Source organism: Pagrus pagrus (genome assembly GCF_965226575.1).
Source record: "Pagrus pagrus genome assembly, chromosome: 6".
NCBI classification, from domain to species: domain Eukaryota; kingdom Metazoa; phylum Chordata; class Actinopteri; order Spariformes; family Sparidae; genus Pagrus; species Pagrus pagrus.
Window position 1 is genome coordinate 32,416,314 of NC_140190.1, and position 19,360 is coordinate 32,435,673.

Here is a 19,360-nt window from a genome sequence, read left to right on the forward strand (position 1 = left end):
TGAATAACAACTATATTTACCATAGCATTACCAGCGTCACGTATTTTCACTGAAAGTTAACATCTGGAAGTTTTATAGTCCCCTGAAGTTTAACATATCTGGCGTTGGATGTTCAAATGAGTAAAAACCGAGTATAAACCCATTACTTAAATTTGTCATGTCATGTCTGCGCCACTTGGTGTCGCCATTTTCTCTTGCTTCCTCTTCTGTTTCGGGACTTAGCAGCAGCGCGCAAAGGATCTTGGGATATAGCAGGCCGCGAAGGATAGTAGCGGTGTGTCCTCCTAAAAGAGGGAAGGCCATGCTGCATTTGTGGGCTGCGTTTGGAGGAGCCTTTGAATTTGGACAGCCTTCGCGCAGCGTTGCGACGTAATTGGCCTTCAAATGCGCACTTCGTGGGCTGCAGCCCCTGAATTTGGACACAGCCATTGTGTGAGTTTTCAACTCTGCTTCCCTGTGACTTCCTAGTGATCAGAGACTCCCCGTGTTGACTTGCTCGCTGCTGTGAGTGCGTCATATAATTATTCACCTGCTGACTTCCGTCTTCATGAGCTCATTGTCTGCTTCCCACTGCCTGTTGCTGTAGCCTTTGATGTTCTGAGCTGCAAGTGTATTTGGGCTAAGTCTGCTGGATCTTATTTCTTGCATTAAATATGATCATTTACTCACCCAGATAACTTTGGTGTCATTTGGAGTCGTTCGGATTAAATTAGATCCAGCATAGCACCGGTATATCCATATAATGCGAGTGACGGGGCATCGACACACAGTCTCTATATAACGCATTATCTGCCGCGAAACTAGCTCATTTCACCAATATTTTGTCATGATATGCTAGTGCTATTCCCCTCTGAGTCCGGGCTTGTCTGTAATCAACATCCGGGGTCAAACTAGCAGTAGCAGCTACAGGTAAACAAGCAGGCTGTCGTGGGTGTGCGCACAGCTCAGAGATGACATCTTCCAGGTCAGAGGTAGTAGGTCAACCTACAGACCCCGGATGTTGATAACAAACACGCCCAGGCCCCAGAGGGGAATAGCACTAGCGTATCATAACAAAATATTGGTGAAATTAACTAGTTTCGCGGCAGATAATGCTCATAGAGGCTGTGCTTTGGTGCCCAGATCACTCGCATTATATGGATATACGCGGCACTCCACTGGATCTAATTTCGTCCGAACGACGCCAAATGACACCAAAGTTATCTGGGTGAGTAAATCATCGTATTTTATGCTAGAAATAAGGTCCAGGTTGTAAAAAACGGTAGTTCTCCCTTAAGGTCACCCCAGTGGACCAGCCAGGTCCTAATTCCTGCCATCCTGATCGCCTGTTCGTAACTCCGTCCCTGAGGTCTGATGTTCTCCAATGGGCTCATAGCTCCAGGCTCAACTGCCACCCTGGAATCCAGCGTACCAGGGAGGTCCTGCAAACGGAGGTCCTGGTGGGCCACCCTGGAGGAAGGCACCTGGGAGTTTGTCAATGCCTGCCCCATCTGCAACAAGAACAAGCCATCCCACTAGGTTCTCGCTGGTGTCCTGCAACCTCTGCCCATACCCCATCATCCTTGGTCCCAAATCTCCTTTGACTTTGTAACTGGCTTACCTCCATCTAATGGACACACCACTATTCTGACAGTAGTGGACTGTCTCAGCAAGATGGCCTGCTGTGTTCCCCTGCCTAAACTCCCCATGGCCAAGAAGGCAAGGCAAGGCAAGTTTATTTGTATAGCACAATTCAGACACAAGGCAACTCAAAGTGCTTTACAGGTGCATACAATTACAGTAAAAGCATTTAAAATACATTAAAACAAGTTAAGAAATAGACATTAAAACAAGTTAAGAAATAGGAAAGTAGGCTAAAATAGAATAGATTTCCCACGCCAGCTTCCTGGTTCAGTTTGTTTTGATGCACCTCTTCCAGCTCCACAGCCTTCCCACAGAGATGGTCTCAAATCGGAGTCCTCAGTTGACCTCAGTATTCTAGAGAGCGTTCTGCAAACTCATTGGGGCCACTAGTTGCGTTTCCATCCACCTTTTCTTATTCCCATTTTCAAAAATTGTGAATAAATACTTGGACGGAAACGCCAGAAATTCGAAAAAAGGCAGTAAATTCGCAAAAAAGTTTTTATGCTTGGAGGGGGTGGATTTGTCAGTTTATTGATAAAAGGAAAATGTGTCTTTTTGTTATGGAAACAGGTTTTGCGAATAAATCATGACTAACCTGGATGTGACATCATGGTACGACGTCCCAAAAGTCATTCACCCGGCGACGTTCCCAAACAAATGGAGAACGACGCGGTCTCCCTCCAGCAAACTCCGACAGCACTCGTAACATTAAAAATCTTCTTTTCCTTCTCCTCTTCAGAAGGGTTTTGTAGGCTGTGAACGCTGACAAAATTGTAGCTAATGTTCTCCCAAGAGCCGACAGGTTCACCAGTAAATTGTCCATGATGTTGAGTGTCAGCTGAGTGTCAACTATCAGCTTAGTGTCAACTGTTGTCATGGATACATTCACGCTCTCTTATGATGTAATCTCATGGCCCTAGCCAGGTCAACTCTCATTCGCTCAGCCAATCGGTATCCCAAAGCTTCTAACTGCTGCCACACCAAAGCCCCCACCTACCAAGTGGGCCAGAAAGTGTATTTGGCATCTCAGGACCTACCTTTGCAGGTGGAATCTAAATAGTTGGCACCCAGGTTTATTGGCCCTTTTGAAATGCAGGTCATCAACCCTGCAGCAGTAGGGCTAAAGTTGCCACAGTCCATGTGGATTCATTCGTCTTTCCATGTCTCCAAGGTGAAGCCAGTTTGCGAAAATCCACTGGTTCTTGTTGCTCCACCTCCACCACCTCCTCGTTTCATTGATGGAGGCCCTGCATACTCCGCTGTTCGCCGCCTGCTTCGTTCCTGCTGCCATGGAAGAGGATTACAGTTCCTGGTCGACAGGGAAGTTTACGGTCCAGAAAAAAGGTCCCGGGTCCCAGCTCGACATATTTTGGACTCCCACATTATCAGGGATTTCCACAGCCGCCATCCTGACCAGCCCTCCAAGACCTCTGCGGCCGCTGGTGGTGCTCAGCAGGAGACACTTTCCCCTCTTCTGTCTGAGGCCTTAGATTATGAGGAGGATGAGGAGAAGCCATCCTCTGATGAGGACAGCTCACCCCCTGATGCTGAGGAGCAAGAGGATGGGATGGACTTGTCTTATTAGTATAGTATTAGCCCTCCTCCAGTCCCCCTTTGCCCACCCAGCTTGATTTTGGACGTTTTGGACCGGCAAGAGCCGTCTCTTTGTGTGGGGGTGGGGTTCTGTCACAGTTTGGCATACAGGTCACCAACTCACTTCTACCTGCCCTGTGTCCAGCCTCTCTCACCAAATCAGCCAACTCTACTCATCTATTCACACAGTTGCGCCAACCCGGTGTAGATACACAAACACTCATTGCCAGGTTGTTCTTCGCCACTTATGCAAGACTCTCCAGCACTTTTCTCCGGACTGATTACCTGTTGCCGACCCTGTCTGCCTCTGACCAACCTGCCTCTTCTGATCCCCGGTAAACTCACCTGCCTTCTGTCCCCGGCTTTGAGATTTCCTGTCACTTCCCTGGATACTGTTTCATCTGTGGCTGCCACTACTCTACTACTGTGTGAGTTTTCCACTCTGCTTCCCTGTGACTTCCTGGTGATCAGAGACTCTCCCTGTGTTGACTCGCCCACTGCTTTGAGTCTGCCGTGTAATTGTTCACTTGCTGGCTTCCACCTTCACGAGCTCATCGCCTGCTTTCCACTGCCTGTTGTTTTAGCCGTTGAAGTCTACTGTTCGCCCAACAATTGTCCTGCCCGGCTCCGCCTGCAATATTGGCGGCTCCGCCAGAGACTTTGTGAAGGGACATTTCTGTGATTTTGCTCACGGTGCTCTGTTTCTCATTAAACTCCACAATTCACTATTCATGGCTTCTGTGTGCTGCATTTGGGTTCGTACACTACTTGTTTCAGGTGTACTAAAACATCCTCCATTCTGTTTGCTATACAAGGGCAGACAATGAATAGCAAGAATCATTCAACAAAGCCATGTTGACTGCTCTTGGAGAGAGCTGCATGGCACCCTAGTCTCATCTGTGTTTGCTGAGCTAAAACTGCACCTCACCTTGAGAGGTACACACTGACAACCAGTTGAACCCCACAACCTTGTGACTGGCAAGTGCTTCACTATTTATACCTCAGCTGATACACGTGGTTGGTGGAGTGTAGACCCAAAAGCGGACAATGAGGCAGGAAATAGGATGTAAGGTAATTTATTGACTTCACAAGGGTTATGCAGGTAAAGGTGAGGACAGATAGCTAACAGTGGCACTGGTGGTAGCGGGGCAAGTTGAGACTCCGGTGAGCACAGGGTAAGGCTGCTGGCTGCAGAGGTGTCTGGAACTGCTGGAAACACTGGTAGTTGGTGTGCAGGTGAACACTGGGTGTAGAGAGAACACAAAAATGTTAGATCTCTGAGAGAGAAACACCAAAAAACTAGAAGTCATACAAAACAACGAGGTAGCGTGGAGAGCAGGGCTTTATCAGCAGGCGCTGATTGCCAACCTGCTGCAGGTGAGCGTGTGTCGGCAGCTCCAGTGAGTGGGAAGCTCCACCCAGCCTCTCAATGCACCTCTGTAAGCACAACAGATAAAGAAACAAACACCAAGCACAAAATATCCACCACAGAATCTAACCGATCATGACACCAGCTGAATAATTCACAATTAAGACTCAAACAACTCAGTGAAGCTGTGCTACAGAAGGCAGGGGTCCCTCAGGTTGGAATGTTGAAGCTAAATCATTGCTACAAGTTAAGAGTCTTCTGCTCGGCTTCACTCTAACTTGATGGAGCAGATCCAAGAGGAGCCAATGATTTAAACGCACACATTAATGCTCCTGTTCCCTTTAACAAGTGAAGGAAAACGGAGCATAATGTGAGGAGGAATGTCAATTTTGACACCTGATTTTGATTTAGGTGGTGTACATTTTTTGGTGAAAACATATTGGTAACACTTTACAATGATGTAACTGATGTGTCAACAAATACACCTACAGAACCACAATAGCTCTCTATTAAAATCAACCGCGTCAGTGACGAAAACACTGAAAGGCCAGTGAATGCTGACAAATGCCTGGGAAATGGCAAATGTTGTACTGCAGACTCGCCCACTTTTCGAGTCCCACACAGGGGCAAGCTGTCACTGACTGGGAGCTTAAAAGGCAACCCATGGCAAAGCTATTGTGACTGACAATTCGTGCGATAGCCCGGAATATCCTAGGCTGGGCAGTGTAGTTGTAGCCAGCTCTCAGCTCTGTATTGTGCTTGAAGAAAAATTTGGTCGGTCTCTGTTTGCACTTTGATTATGGTTTGCACTTACTGTTTGCAGGAGAGAAGCCAGTCAGAAAAAACTTTCACAGTGCTTACATATTGTTCTGGTCTTTTACTGCATATGATAAGTCATACACAGCAATGATATCGGTCATGGCGGTCGTGTTTCTGTCCACCTTCAGTTTCTCACAGCTAAGGCTGATGCTTCGGGTGCGCCTGAACCCTTTCAGGACAGCTCGGTATCTATGCATGGCATCCTCTGGACTCTGGAAATAGAGCCCCAAATATTAAAGGTTGAATACGGTGTCAATGAGTTCAAGTGGCTATCAACAAAGCAAAACCAGGAAAAGCAGCTGGAATTGAAAATATACCAAATGAGATATTAAAATCGTTCACATTATTTTAACATGTTTTTAATCTGGTAAAATACCATCTATGTGATCTAAGTCTATTATAAACCCAATCACAAAAAACCCACAATGAGGACCCAAGGACATCTCTAAATTACAGATGCATCAGCCTAATATGCACAGTCTAGAAGCCTTTGATATGATCAGACTTATTTAATATGGAGTAAATGAAAGATTTTTCATGGCTATACAGGCCATCAACAATAACACCACAGCATGTGTAAGATTAAATGAGTATTACACAAATTGGTTTTCAACACCTTCACCCCCCATTATTGGAAATTCTTCTTTTGTATGCAGCATGTGTATGTATGTACTGTATGTATGTGCTCTTCTGAGATTTGGTACTTTAACACTTATGGTTGAAACTGGATCTAATGTCAGTCTAGAAGAAGAAAGGAGGATTTGTTCTATGTGCTGTTTGGCTGATAAATGAGTGAAGAGTTCCATTTTGTTTCTACTGCCCTTTTTATGGGGATCAGAATTTTGTTTAGTAACATAAAAACAAATTTTGATTTTGTACAATGATGATGATGCAAAAGATTAAGCTGGCTGTTTACATATGAAATATTTGGACTAGCCACTTACCTGGAGAAAGCATATGGAGATAAGGAAAAATGGTCTTTATCAAGCTTGTTTTATAAAAATGTCTCTTCCCAGTAAAATTCATTTGAAATTAGTGATGTGTTGTTTTTATTTATTTTTCTTCTTCTTTTGCAAGAAACTGATGATACAGTATGTTTACAGTATTTAATTTGATTTATTTTATGTATTTATTTAATACATAATACATTCTTTTATGTATTTATTTATTTTACTGATATTATTATAGAACCAGAAGAAGACATATATTCTGTATTGCCACCAAATTATATATTACACGGAAATATATAACTGATTCATAATAGGCCAAGCATTGAATATGGTAAATGTATTTGAAATTATTGATTTTTTTTATGTGTGTGTGTGTGTGTGTGTGTGTGTGTGTGTGTGTAAGTGAGACAGAAAGAGAAAGAGAGAGTGAGCGAGAACTGATTGCCTCAGCATGGTTGAAAAGATTTTTTTGACTGAAAATCAAAGATAAAGAAAGATATTGTAATTATCTTTGCTGAGTTTGAATGTAAGAAAGAGGGGGGCAATGTAAGAGAGAGAGAGAATACATTACCAAGGCCTCATACTGTATTTCTGTTAATCTGTTTAAGAGTAGTCTACCGCCCTCCACTGGATAGACCCAGTCGAGACAGCACTCCATAAAACCCAAATCAAGCTGTAACAGAATATACAAATGGGGGAGTGTGTCATTAAGCACAGAACAGCTTCAGGGCTCCTTGGTATTGATTCTTCAAGTGTGTGAAACTCTAAAAAGATGAACAGAATCCTTTCAAAGATATTCCCTCAACCGTGGGGGGATGAGAGGTCTATAATGAGTCTCTTTTTCCCTAAATATTTCCTGGTTGCTAAGCCGATTGGGGCTGACCCTGAGTTTGGGGAAAGGTGGACTGCAAAATGGACCAATCATGAGTTTGTTCTGAACTTCTTTATCCAGAGTTTATCAACTGTTTCGGGGTCGGATGTGGCTTACTGCAAATTATGGCTTGTGCAGGAGGTACCTGACTGGTGGTCAGGGTGTTTTTTTAAGGCAGTGGCTGATGCAGCAATGTTAAATGAGGTGCTTAGATACTTAAGCTTAGTTTATGCTTCTGCGTCGCGGCGACGGCGTAGCTACGTCGTCAACCCTACGCCGTCATTGAGCATTCGAAGTTCTGCGTCGAGGGAACGCGTTGGTCTGCAATTTACCGCCAAGCCGGGAGGGGGGGTGGGGGGGGGAATTGGTTTCGGGGGGTTCTTGCTCTCTTGCACTGCAGTTGTGGTCAGAGCGGATATGCTGTGTAGCATTCTGGTCACAGTGTGGGGCTACAAGCTACATGCTGCACAACACCAATACTCCTCCTGCCCTGCTGAGATCTCACAAAGCATGGAGTTCACAAGCAATAGGAGACAAGCATGCAAGCAGCAGAAGTAACTGGCGGTGTTGTTATACTGTTGACCGGAAAAGCAACTGCCGGAATGACGGTCTGAGCGGACCAATCCCAGTCCTTGCCGACGCGTAGTCAGGATTTTTTGGAGGCGCACGTCAGGCTACGGCGCAGGGTCCGCGTAGGGGTCTGCATCGACGACGTAGCTACGCCGTCGCCGCGACGCAGAAGCATAAATCAAGCTTTAGACAGGCTGAGCTTGGTTGGGTTGTGAGGACAGGTTGATCTGATGATGGCTCCACTGCAGAAGGAGCAGGTGTGGAGGAAATGACAGCTGGAAACATTGCATCCAAGGTCATGTTGTTACTGCATACCATCCTCCTGCCCTGGTAGAGTACTAGTCTTCTTCTTTTATCCACACCTCTGGAAGAGGCCAGAAAGGGTCTGGTTGTAAGTTGGCAGGTTTAGGGGTGATGGACACTGGGGTGCGGCAGGGGGCAAGCTGCTGAAAACAATGGGGGTTCTTTTGTTTGGAGCCGAGGTGCGAGGCAGAGAAGTGGTGAGGGTACATGCTGAGGCTGGATGGGATGACCGCACAGGTCGCAGTTCAAACAGACATGGGCTGCTAAGACAGGCCTGTCTTGGACCAGCTCTTAGTTATGCTGCTATGGGCCCAGTCCGGTGGACAAATGATACACTGAGCTTCTCTCTCCTCCTCTCCTCTCCATCTGTATACATTATGCCTGTATACATGCCCCATCTCTGCATGTCACTGACTTCACTTCTTCCCCGGAGTCCTTGTGCTTTCTAGTCCTACAGGCTCTCATGGATCCTGGCCGCACCCGGGTCGTGGATTGTTGATGACTTCCAGGGAGTCCGCTTAGGCTCCAGACCCCACTGGACTCCACTGATTCAATTACCCATGATTCACTGCAATACGGGTGTAACATTGTAGAACTTATAAATGTGTAAAATAATTATTTAATTATAATGTATCTTGAATAGTGTAGGCTGGAAATGATATTCAACCACGTCATGATACAGAAATATTTAGAAGTATAGACTGTAGAGGCTATCAAAATGCAATTTATTGTTGTAGTCTTTAGGGCTGTGTACCAGTGGCTTATGTTTGCCATTTATTTACCAGATTTATATGCAGTATATCAAGATGCTACTGAAATAAACCCTAGACAGACTGACTGACATGTGATGTGCATTGTTACTGGAAATATGACTCATGATATATTGTCTCTAGAAGTGAACGATTCAATTGATTAGATCTGAAATTACTTTTTTTGTTATTACAAAGATAGTAAAGTACCAAAAAAAGGTAACATTGGGTACCGGTATCAAATTCCAGGTACCGTTATCGGAATCGCATTGGTTCAAATGGGAACGGTACCCAACCCTAGTTGTTATGCACAAAAACGGCCCTATTGAATCATATTAAGACATACTTTAAACACAGGCAAATTCAATCTTTAAATTCAGTAAATGGTGCTTGAAAGCAGATTCTTTATTTACAGAAATGGATTGTAAACTGGTGTCCAAAACATGGTGCCACTACTCAACCTTTAGCACACAAGACAAAAACAAGACAGCCTATTTTTGTTGACATTAACTGAATGTATTTAATGATCTTAGATGTTCAACATATACCCAACTTTTCAGTGCATTTGTCTTCCCTATAATGAACTTTACTGCAGCAGTTTTACATAAGAACACTGTGCATCCTGTAATCGTATTGAATCTTTTGTGCTCTTGTAGTTACACTAATAACATGCTAATTATCTTGTATGTGTCAGCTTTGGCACTTGCCAAAAAACAGGATTTCAAGGCCCCAACCACTACAGCGCCTCTATTACACAGAGAGGAAGAGAATTGTAATGAGATATCAGTCTCGTCCTCCTTTTCTCCTCTTCATCATCCTCTTCCTCCCCCTCCTCCCGTTCTTCTTCATCCTCTTCAGAGTCAAAGAAGAAGAAGAAAAAATGAGACAAAGAAAGGGAAAGAAAGGAAAGAACAAGAAGAACAAAAAGAGAAGCAAGAAAACCAAGAGAGGTACGTTGGTAAGCAGAAGGTAATGTGAGGCACATCTGTGGTGTACTGTGGGTATTGGCACCTTTGAAAACATCTCAGTCAGTGTCTTCATTTTGTTGGAAGTAGCCCCTGTATAAAAGTTAACACAACAGCCTGTTACCATTGTCATTGCTGAACGACAGCTAAGCTGCCTACAAAGGCTAAGCAGTGGCTCCTTTACACATTTGTGTTGAAGCACCGCCACAAGTTACACCACCTTAGGTTACACCGCCCTAGGTTACACTGCACTAAAACAAAAAAAACAAAATTATGCTAGCTCCCCCTGCTACCAGCCAAGACACAGTGAATTGTGTGACAGACTGACCATTGTAGAAGGAACACAAAGCCCAAGGGAGCTGCACATTCACTGAAAACACATTCAATGCCCTTTTTTAAAACTTTCGGTGTGGCACGAGTGTTGTTGCCAAGCTAGCATCTCAGAGAGGCTCCCTGGTGTGTAAATGGAGTGTTTCCCACAGGATTTCATGAGGCTATGATGGGATGACCTTTGTCCCTTTATTAGTGTCTGGGGCTCCCTCATAAGAAAGTTTTGCACATGGAAAACGCATTTTTCGTTTCGTGCATGCACACATAAACACATATTCTCACATGATGCAGTTGTCTTTGTCGAGTTGCAGTTCATGAATGCTGTTTCCAATTAGCAAATAATTAAGAAATAATATGATTTGGTTTTGGGAGATGGACTGCAAGCTAGCATGTCAACGTACAGCAGGGGGTGGGGGGCGAGAGGTAAAAAATATTTTCTTATCAATACGAAACTAGAGCGTGGCGAATTACACGTTGGCGGCCTGCCACAGTCTAGGTAATTAATAAGAAACACTGAAATGTCTGTTGAGGAGCATCACAACGTGCAGTAGCCCTGCTGCTTATCATTAAGGGGTTCATCAAGAGAAAGAATGCAGTGGTTGTAGTACAGTTGTACAATTTATTTTACTGTTCAAAAAACACATTAACGTGTGCACTGCCTCTTAAATTTGAACAGATACTGCAGTAAAGTTGCAGCCCAGTATCGCTTTGTTTTTGTTGGATTCAGTTAATCAACTGTGCCTCCGCCAAATATGGAGGACACAACAAAAACATCTTGTTGGATTCTAAAGGTAACTGTGGGAGAAAAAATCTGCAGCCCAGAACATTCTGGCCCCACAGGATAAGATGTCATACGTACCCTGTATAAAGGTTAGTCCTGATAAGGTATGGATGAGGGCATAGTGACGTCTGATCTATGAGTTTATATCTCTCACGGTCTTTGCAAACGTAGCAGTTCAAAGCTGCTGTAGATATGTTTACAAAAGGGATCTCTGACAAACGACCTGTCTTCTGTAAGCAGACTAACTGTCTCCCACGTTTTCTGAGCTTGGAGGATATAACCTGAAACTAGAGAAGGTTCGGGAGGATTAACTTGACAATGCACTGTGCACACAGTTGTGCTGTTATGTTGTTCCTCCTTGATCAAGCTTATATAAACTACTTCAACGTAAGTCATCAGTGTCTCTGAGTTTTCTTCATCTCTCCTGAATGGTCAAGCGAGCTGAAATTCCACAACAGTAACCATTTATCTTGGTTAGTTGGTTATGACGCAGGCACATATCAACAGAAAGACATGATTTGAGCTCATCACAGGAATGATGACTTGTGCATTGAGGTTGCTGCCCTCTGGAGGGAGAAAGGAAAAAGAGAGAGCCAGATAGATCCTCACAGAGTGGTGCTCAGAGACAGAATGCGATGAATCAGACACCTCTGAGAAAGGAGAAGGAGCCTTTGATCAATACTGTGAATTCTAATCAGGATGTTGTTAATAATGTGATTATTAGCACTGATAGATTAATTGATCGCCAAATATTGCCGGACAATGTCTCAACTGACAACTTCCTCTATTGTTAAGGAGGCATTTCAAGGGTAAAGGTGTAAAGGGTATAAAGGTGGTGATAATGCTGATCTTTCAACCAATTTCTAACCTGCCTTGTCTTGCTAAAGTCCTGGAATCATTAGTCAATAATCAGCTCAAATCATTCCACTCAATATATCCTGTGTTGAGTCCTCAGCAGTCTGGTTTCAGAGCTAAGCATAGTACTGCTACTGCTATCAGCTCAGTTGCTAATTATATTATATCTGCTGTTGATGAAGGGAAATACTGTGCTGCCCTCTCTGTGGATCTAACAAAAGCTTATGATACTGTTGACCATGCTTTGCTCATACAGAGGTTAAAGCTCTGGTCTACGATCTGAGAAAGGTTTGAAAAAAGCATCCCCCCCCACACACCCCCCTCCCCTCTGTGCTCCTTAACCCCTCCCCTCCGAGCTTGTATCGCTCTCCCCTCGGAGTCCCGCGACACACCCCCTCGGCTACAAGCTTTTTTTTTCTCTTCAACGAACTTTATACGTCCTGCAACAAGCACCAAGAGCAACAAACCAGCAGAAACCAAATACAGCTCAGCTTTGAATGCGGAGTAACGATGTCGGATTCACAGATAAAGTTATTACAATGCACGTTGAAACTCACGTAAATCTTGTAAGTCACTACAATGTCCACAGCTAAGCTCCACAGCCAAGCTAGCGTAACATCATTAGCATGCTACAGCTACGTTACCTTACAGCTACGTAATAAGTTACAACAGCTAAGTTAGCCACTTCTAAAAGTTACTGAGGGCCAAGAGACTGACAGATGCTGCCGTCAGCTTTCAGCACAATGATCGCTTCCACATTGTGGCTGGAAAAACAAACCTGTTTGAGTCTCAGAGCAACTTTGTGTGTCCCAGCTGCTGTCTGAGTAGCACCAGACAGCAGCTAGGACACACACTCACACAGACCGCGGCACAAACGTGTCCGTAAACCGTAATCTCTTGTTTATGACAGATAAGACACACACATACACACATCGTAACGCGTTTATGATAATCCATCATATTGATTTAGCAAAGGCTTCGTAGAAAACAAATGGACAAGACCGGGAGGAGGGTTAGCAAAACAGCTGAGCAGTGACCCGGCGAGAGGTTGTTATGGAGAAATAAATCCGGACAAATAAGATAAAAATCCGGAAATAAATCCGAAACCCCTCCGCTTCACGTTGGGATTTCATCCATCCCTCATTCATCTTACTTGCTGCTTCATTTAGCTGCCACGAGCAAATAAATAGGCTGATTTGGTGTAAACATGTTAGCAATGTTAGCTTGTTGTTAGCTTACAATGCTAGCATAGAGGCTAACGTCTCCGTCGAACAAGTAAACAAGTGTTGACAACACTGCAGAGACAGACACCGTCTAATAACACAGAAACAAACTAACGGCAGCTTTCACAGTCATCAGCAGCATCGGCATGAAAGTTATCTGTGTCACAACATCCACAATAGAGACGAAGGTTACCTGCTCAACAGAAACGCCGCTGTATCAGCACCGGGTCCATATCTTCACGGACCTTTCGCCACCGTTCAAACGATGACCCGATGTTTATTCGGTTTGAGCCCTCTTTGTTTCACATCTCCGCTTTGTGTCTTTTCAGTGACAGACTTTCTTTCTTTGACTCTTTGTCGGTGGGGCGAGCAGAGGCAGCTGAACTGCTCAGGGCAAAACAAACCTCTTGTCCGCTTGTAGACCCCATCCCAACTAGGTTGCTGAAAGAAACTTTACCTTTAATTAGCACATCTTTACTAGAAATGATCAACCTGTCTCTATTAACAGGATACGTACCACAATCCTTTAAACTAGCTGTAATTAGACCGCTCCTTAAAAAGCCTAATCTTGATCCAGAAACTTTAGCCAACTATAGACCTATATCCAACCTCCCTTTCCTCTCCAAGATCCTTGAGAAAGCAGTCGCCAACCAGCTATGTGACTTTCTTCATAAAAATAGTTTATATGAGGATTTTCAATCAGGTTTTAGAGCACATCATAGCACAGAGACGGCACTGGTGAAAGTTACAAATGACCTCCTAATCGCTTCTGACAAAGGACTTGTCTCTGTCCTGGTCTTACTAGATCTTAGTGCTGCATTAGATACCATTGATCATCACATTCTACTACAGAGACTGGAACACTTAATTGGCATTAAAGGACCCGCATTAAACTGGTTTAAGTCCTATTTATCGGATCGATTTCAGTTTGTACATGTTAATGATGAGTCATCCCTGTATACCAAGGTTAGTCATGGTGTTCCTCAAGGCTCCGTGCTTGGACCCATACTATTCACCTTATATATGCTCCCTCTAGGAAATATAATTCGGAAACACTCCATAAACTTTCATTGTTATGCAGATGATACACAGTTATACCTATCAATAAAGCCAAATGAAACTAATCAGCTTACTAAACTCCATGCATGTCTCAAGGACATTAAGACCTGGATGACCTGCAATTTTCTGCTGTTAAACTCAGATAAAACCGAAGTTATAGTACTTGGTCCTAAACACCTTAGAGATGCATTATCTAATGATATAGCGAGTTTGGATGGCATTAACTTGGCCTCCAGCACCACCGTCAGGAATCTGGGAGTTATCTTTGATCAAGATATGTCCTTCAACTCCCACATAAAACAAATTTCAAGGTCTGCATTTTTTCATCTACGTAACATTGCAAAAATCAGGCCCATCCTGTCTCAAAAAGACGCAGAAAAGCTAGTCCATGCATTTGTTACTTCCAGACTGGACTATTGTAATTCTCTATTATCAGGCTGCCCTAACAAGTCTCTAAAGAGTCTCCAGCTGGTCCAGAATGCTGCAGCACGTGTACTGACAGGAACTAAGAAAAGAGATCATGTTACTCCTGTACTGGCCTCTCTGCACTGGCTCCCTGTAAAATCAAGAATAGAGTTTAAAATCCTTCTCCTCACTTACAAAGCTGTTAATGGTCAGGCACCATCATATCTCCAGGAGCTCATATTACCCTATCACCCAACTAGAGCATTACGCTCCCAGAACGCAGGATTACTTGTAGTTCCTAAAGTCTCCAAAAGTAGAATGGGAGCCAGAGCCTTCAGTTATCAAGCTCCTCTTCTGTGGAACCATCTTCCTGTTTTGGTCCGGGAGGCGGACACCCTCTCTACCTTTAAGAGTAGACTTAAGACCTTCCTCTTCGATAGAGCTTATAGTTAGGGCTGGACGAGCTCTTAGTTATGCTGCTATAGGCCTAGTCCGGGGGACAATGACACACTGAGCTTCTCTCTCCTCCCCTCTCCTCTCCTCTCCATCTGTATACATTATGCCTGTATACATGCCCCATCTCTGCATGTCACTGACTTGCTTCTTCCCCGGAGTCCTTGTGCTTTCTAGTCCTACAGGCTCCCTTGGATCCTGGCCGCGCCCGGGTCGTGGATCGTGGATGCGCCCACTGCTATGGCCCTGCCTGATCGTGGATGCGCCCACTGCTATGGCCCTGCCTGATCGTGGATGCGCCTACTGCTATGGCCCTGCCTGATCGTGGATGCACCTACTGCCATGACCCTGCCTGACACCCACCACTACTGTCGCTAATATTAGTCACATCTCTGTTACATACGTTCCACTACTATTATCGTACTGCATTGCTACATACCATCCTTGCCATTGATCATTACTACTGTTATCACTAGTAATCACATTTCCATGTGCATTTCATCATTATTGCTGTAATACATCTTTGTGTACTTTCACTCCTGTCAACCATCGCTTATAATTGAATACATTGTGATCTCGTTGATCTGCTCTGTACATGCGACATCTATTGCACGTCTGTCCGTCCTGGGAGAGGGATCCCTCCTCTGTGGCTCTCCCTGAGGTTTCTTCCGCATTTTTTCCCTGTTAAAAGGGCCTTTTTTGGGGCAAGTTTTTCCTCACTCGAATCGAGGGTCGAAGGACAGAGGGTGTCGTCTCTGTACAGATTGTAAAGCCCTCTGAGGCAAACTGTGATTTGTGAATTTGGGCTATACAAATAAAATTTGATTTGATTTGATTTGATTTGTAGTTTCAAATGCGGAAGTGGGTCGGGACCAGACGTGAGCAGGAGCAGGAGAGTGAGCGAGGATTGGATCGGAAAATTGATCCAATAGGAGCCATCCGGGCCGGATGGTTCCTATTGGTCAATTTCTTTTCAGTTTTACAGACACTAGAGAGAATGGATTTTTTTGGTTCCTTTTACTCTTCACATTGTGTAGGTGGTGCTATTGGGTCATAACCACCATCTAAATGATGTTAATAATAATAACAAATCTTTCAAATCGTAGACCATAGCTTTAAGTGATGTTGGTTTTGATTGTAATTGGTTCAGGGACTACCTGTCTCATAGACAACAATGTGTGACTGTAGGAAATGATCGTTCCGTGTTTTTACCATTGTCTAAAGGGGTTCTGCAAGGTTCAATACTGGGTCCTGTCTTATTCACAATCTATATTAGCTATATTACATCCTCTGTAACAAACTGTAACACCCATCTTAATGCTGATGATACAGTCCAGTGCTAAAACTGCACATAAAGCCATGACAATTCTCTAGCAAGCTTTTGACAAACTGCAAGATTCTTTTTAACCTTAAGTTAGTCCTCAATGCAAACAAAACCAAATTCATGATATTCTCAAGAGCCAGAGATATCACAGACATTGGTCTGCATGTTACCACTCTAACAGGACACAGTGTTGAAAGGGTTTCTGAATACAGATATTTGGGTATCTGGTTGGATCAGAAACTCACATTTAAATTTCATATTAACAGACTTACTAGCAAGCTAAGCCAAAAAAGGGGTTTTTATACAGAAACAGAACTACTTCCCCCATGTTCTCGCAAAACGACCTCCTTGACCCTAATCAGTCAGGCTATAGGACTGCTCACTCCACTGAGACGGCCCTCCTCACAGTGACTGAGTCGCTCCGTGCCGCCAGAGCCTTGTCCCTCTTGTCAGTCTTCATCCTCCTTGACTTATCCTTTGCGTTTGACACAGTCAACCACCAAATCCTGCTCTCCACTCTGGCTGAACTTGGTATCGCTGACTCTGCTCTAACCTGGTTCGCATCATACCTGACCTTTCAGGTCACGTGGAATGGCTCCTTGTCCAAACCCTGCTCCCTGGAAACTGGTGTCCCTCAAGGCTCAGTACTAGGACCACTTCTGTTTTCACTATACACTAGATCACTAGGCTCTGCAATCAAATCACATGGATTCTCTTACCACTGTTATGCTGATGACACCCAACTGTTCCTCTCCTTTCCCCCACCCTCCAATACCCACGTTGCCACACGCATCTCGGAATGTCTGGCAGACATCTTGAACAACTGCACATCATTTCAAGCTCAACCTTAGTAAAACTGAACTCCTCTTCATCCCGGAGAAAGACTGCCCTCACATGGACCTGTCGGTCACTGTCGAGGACGTCAGGGTATCGCCTTCATCGACTGCGAGGAACCTGGGCGTAATCCTCGACGACAGACTATCCTGCATCCCCAACATCACCGTGATGGCCCAATCCTGCAGATTTGCCCCCTACAACATCCACAGGACCCGGTTTTTCCTCACAAAGGACTCGATGCAACTCCTGGTCCAATCGCTGGTCATCTCCCGCCTGGACTACTGCAACTCGCTCTTGGCTGGACTCCCAGCCTCTGCGACTAAACCGTTGCAACGTATCCAGAACGCCGCAGCACGCCTTGTTTTCAATCTACCCAAATTCTCCCATGTGACCCCCCTCCTCTGTGACCTCCACTGGCTTCCTGTTGCAGCCCACATCAGATTCAAGACCATGGTCCTGGCCTTCAAGGCCGTCAACGGAACTGCACCCATCTACCTCCAAACACTGGTCAGACCACACGCCCAAGCGCGAGCACTTCGCTCTACTATATCAGCTGGCCGGCTGGTACCGCCATCGTTAAGAGCAAACAAAACCGACTCAGTGAAGTCACGACTCTTCTCTGTTCTGGCACCCCAGTGGTGGAACGAACTCCCGACCAATGTCAGGACAGCAGAATCACTCGCCATCTTCCACAAAGGACTCAAGACTCAATGGTTCAGACTTCACCTCAACCCCGCATAGCATGACTCCCTCCCCACCCCCCACCACCCCAAAATAAAAATAAAAAATGTATATGCACTTGTATGTTCTTACCCTTAGCACTTACATCATAGCACTTTTGTAATTATGGTATCCTTGAGTTGAGATTGTTTCTCTTTTGTTTTCTACTTTATCGACGGTGATATGTCGTGGTTTCTTTCTTGTGACAAATGTACTTATTGTAAGTCGCTTTGGACAAAAGCGTCTGCTAAATGCCCTAAATGTAAATGTAATGTTCTGTAGGAAACGGTTCACTGACGCTGTCTTTTTATCTGTCCTGGATTATGGTGATGTTATCTATAGACATGCCTCTGTCTCCACTCTTACTCCACTAGACTGGGTTTATCACTCTGCCCTCAGATTCATTACTGGTGACTGTTATTCCACTCATCATTTTCTTCTATATGAAAAAGTTGGATGGGCACCTTTAACAGTAAGACGTGACAGCCATTGGTTTCTGTTTGTGTTTATAGCCTTGAAGGGCAACATGATGCCACCATATATCAGCTCTTTATGAAGCCGCTCACAGAGTCACTATTCAAGACGCTCTAGTGATTGTATAATGCGCCAAGTTCCCCGGGTAAACACTAAATTTGGGAGAACTGCTTTCAGTTTCAGTGCTCCATACACCTTTTTACAATGTACATTTAAACCTCAGGCAGTTATACCTGTAGGCCAGTTTAAGACTTTGATTTCAAACTACTCAGCATTTGAATGTAACTGTTTTTAACTATGTGCTGTCCTGTATGGTTGTCTGCCATTTATCTTTTATGCACCTCTGTTTTATTTGTCTTCTGTCATGTTCATTTGCTGCAGTTAGTTTGTTTGCTTTTATCTGTCATAATTTTTATGTACCCATTCTGTTTATTCGCTCTGTGATTATGTTCATTGTTTCTGTTTGTTATCACATATTTGCACCTATTCTGTTTTTGTGCTCCTGGCATCATTGAAAATTCTGCAGCGTCCTCCGCTGGGTGTGCACTATGTAGCAGCTGATGGTAAAAGCCAAACGGCAGAGGGAAGGTGACATCAACAAACACATTTAAATTGATTGATTCATTAATAATAATGTCATAAATAATGTATGACAGACAGTTAGGCAGTGACAGGTTTACAATGGAGTAAGAGTGTGGGAAATTAAATAGTTTTAAATTCAGTAATCAATGTATGGTAGAGAACATATCAGGATGTGAGAGGAGAGGAGATTCCCCTTCACCTAAGGTGTAAGGGTCATTGTAAGGATGACGCCAGGGCCAACACGGTATGCAATATCTCGTGTGGATGATGTCAAGTCCAGCTTCCAACTCTTTTACGTGAGTCCATGGAGGAAATTATACTGGACATGACAAACCTGGAGGGGAGGCGTGTGTTTGGGGACACGTGGAGAGCATTGGACCAGGTAGACCTCCAAGCCTACATGTTGATTCTAGCAGGAGTATATCGGTCAAACAATGAGGCTACACACAGTCTGTGGGATGCAGAGTCTGGGAGGCCTACATTCCGGTCAACTATGTCCTTACAA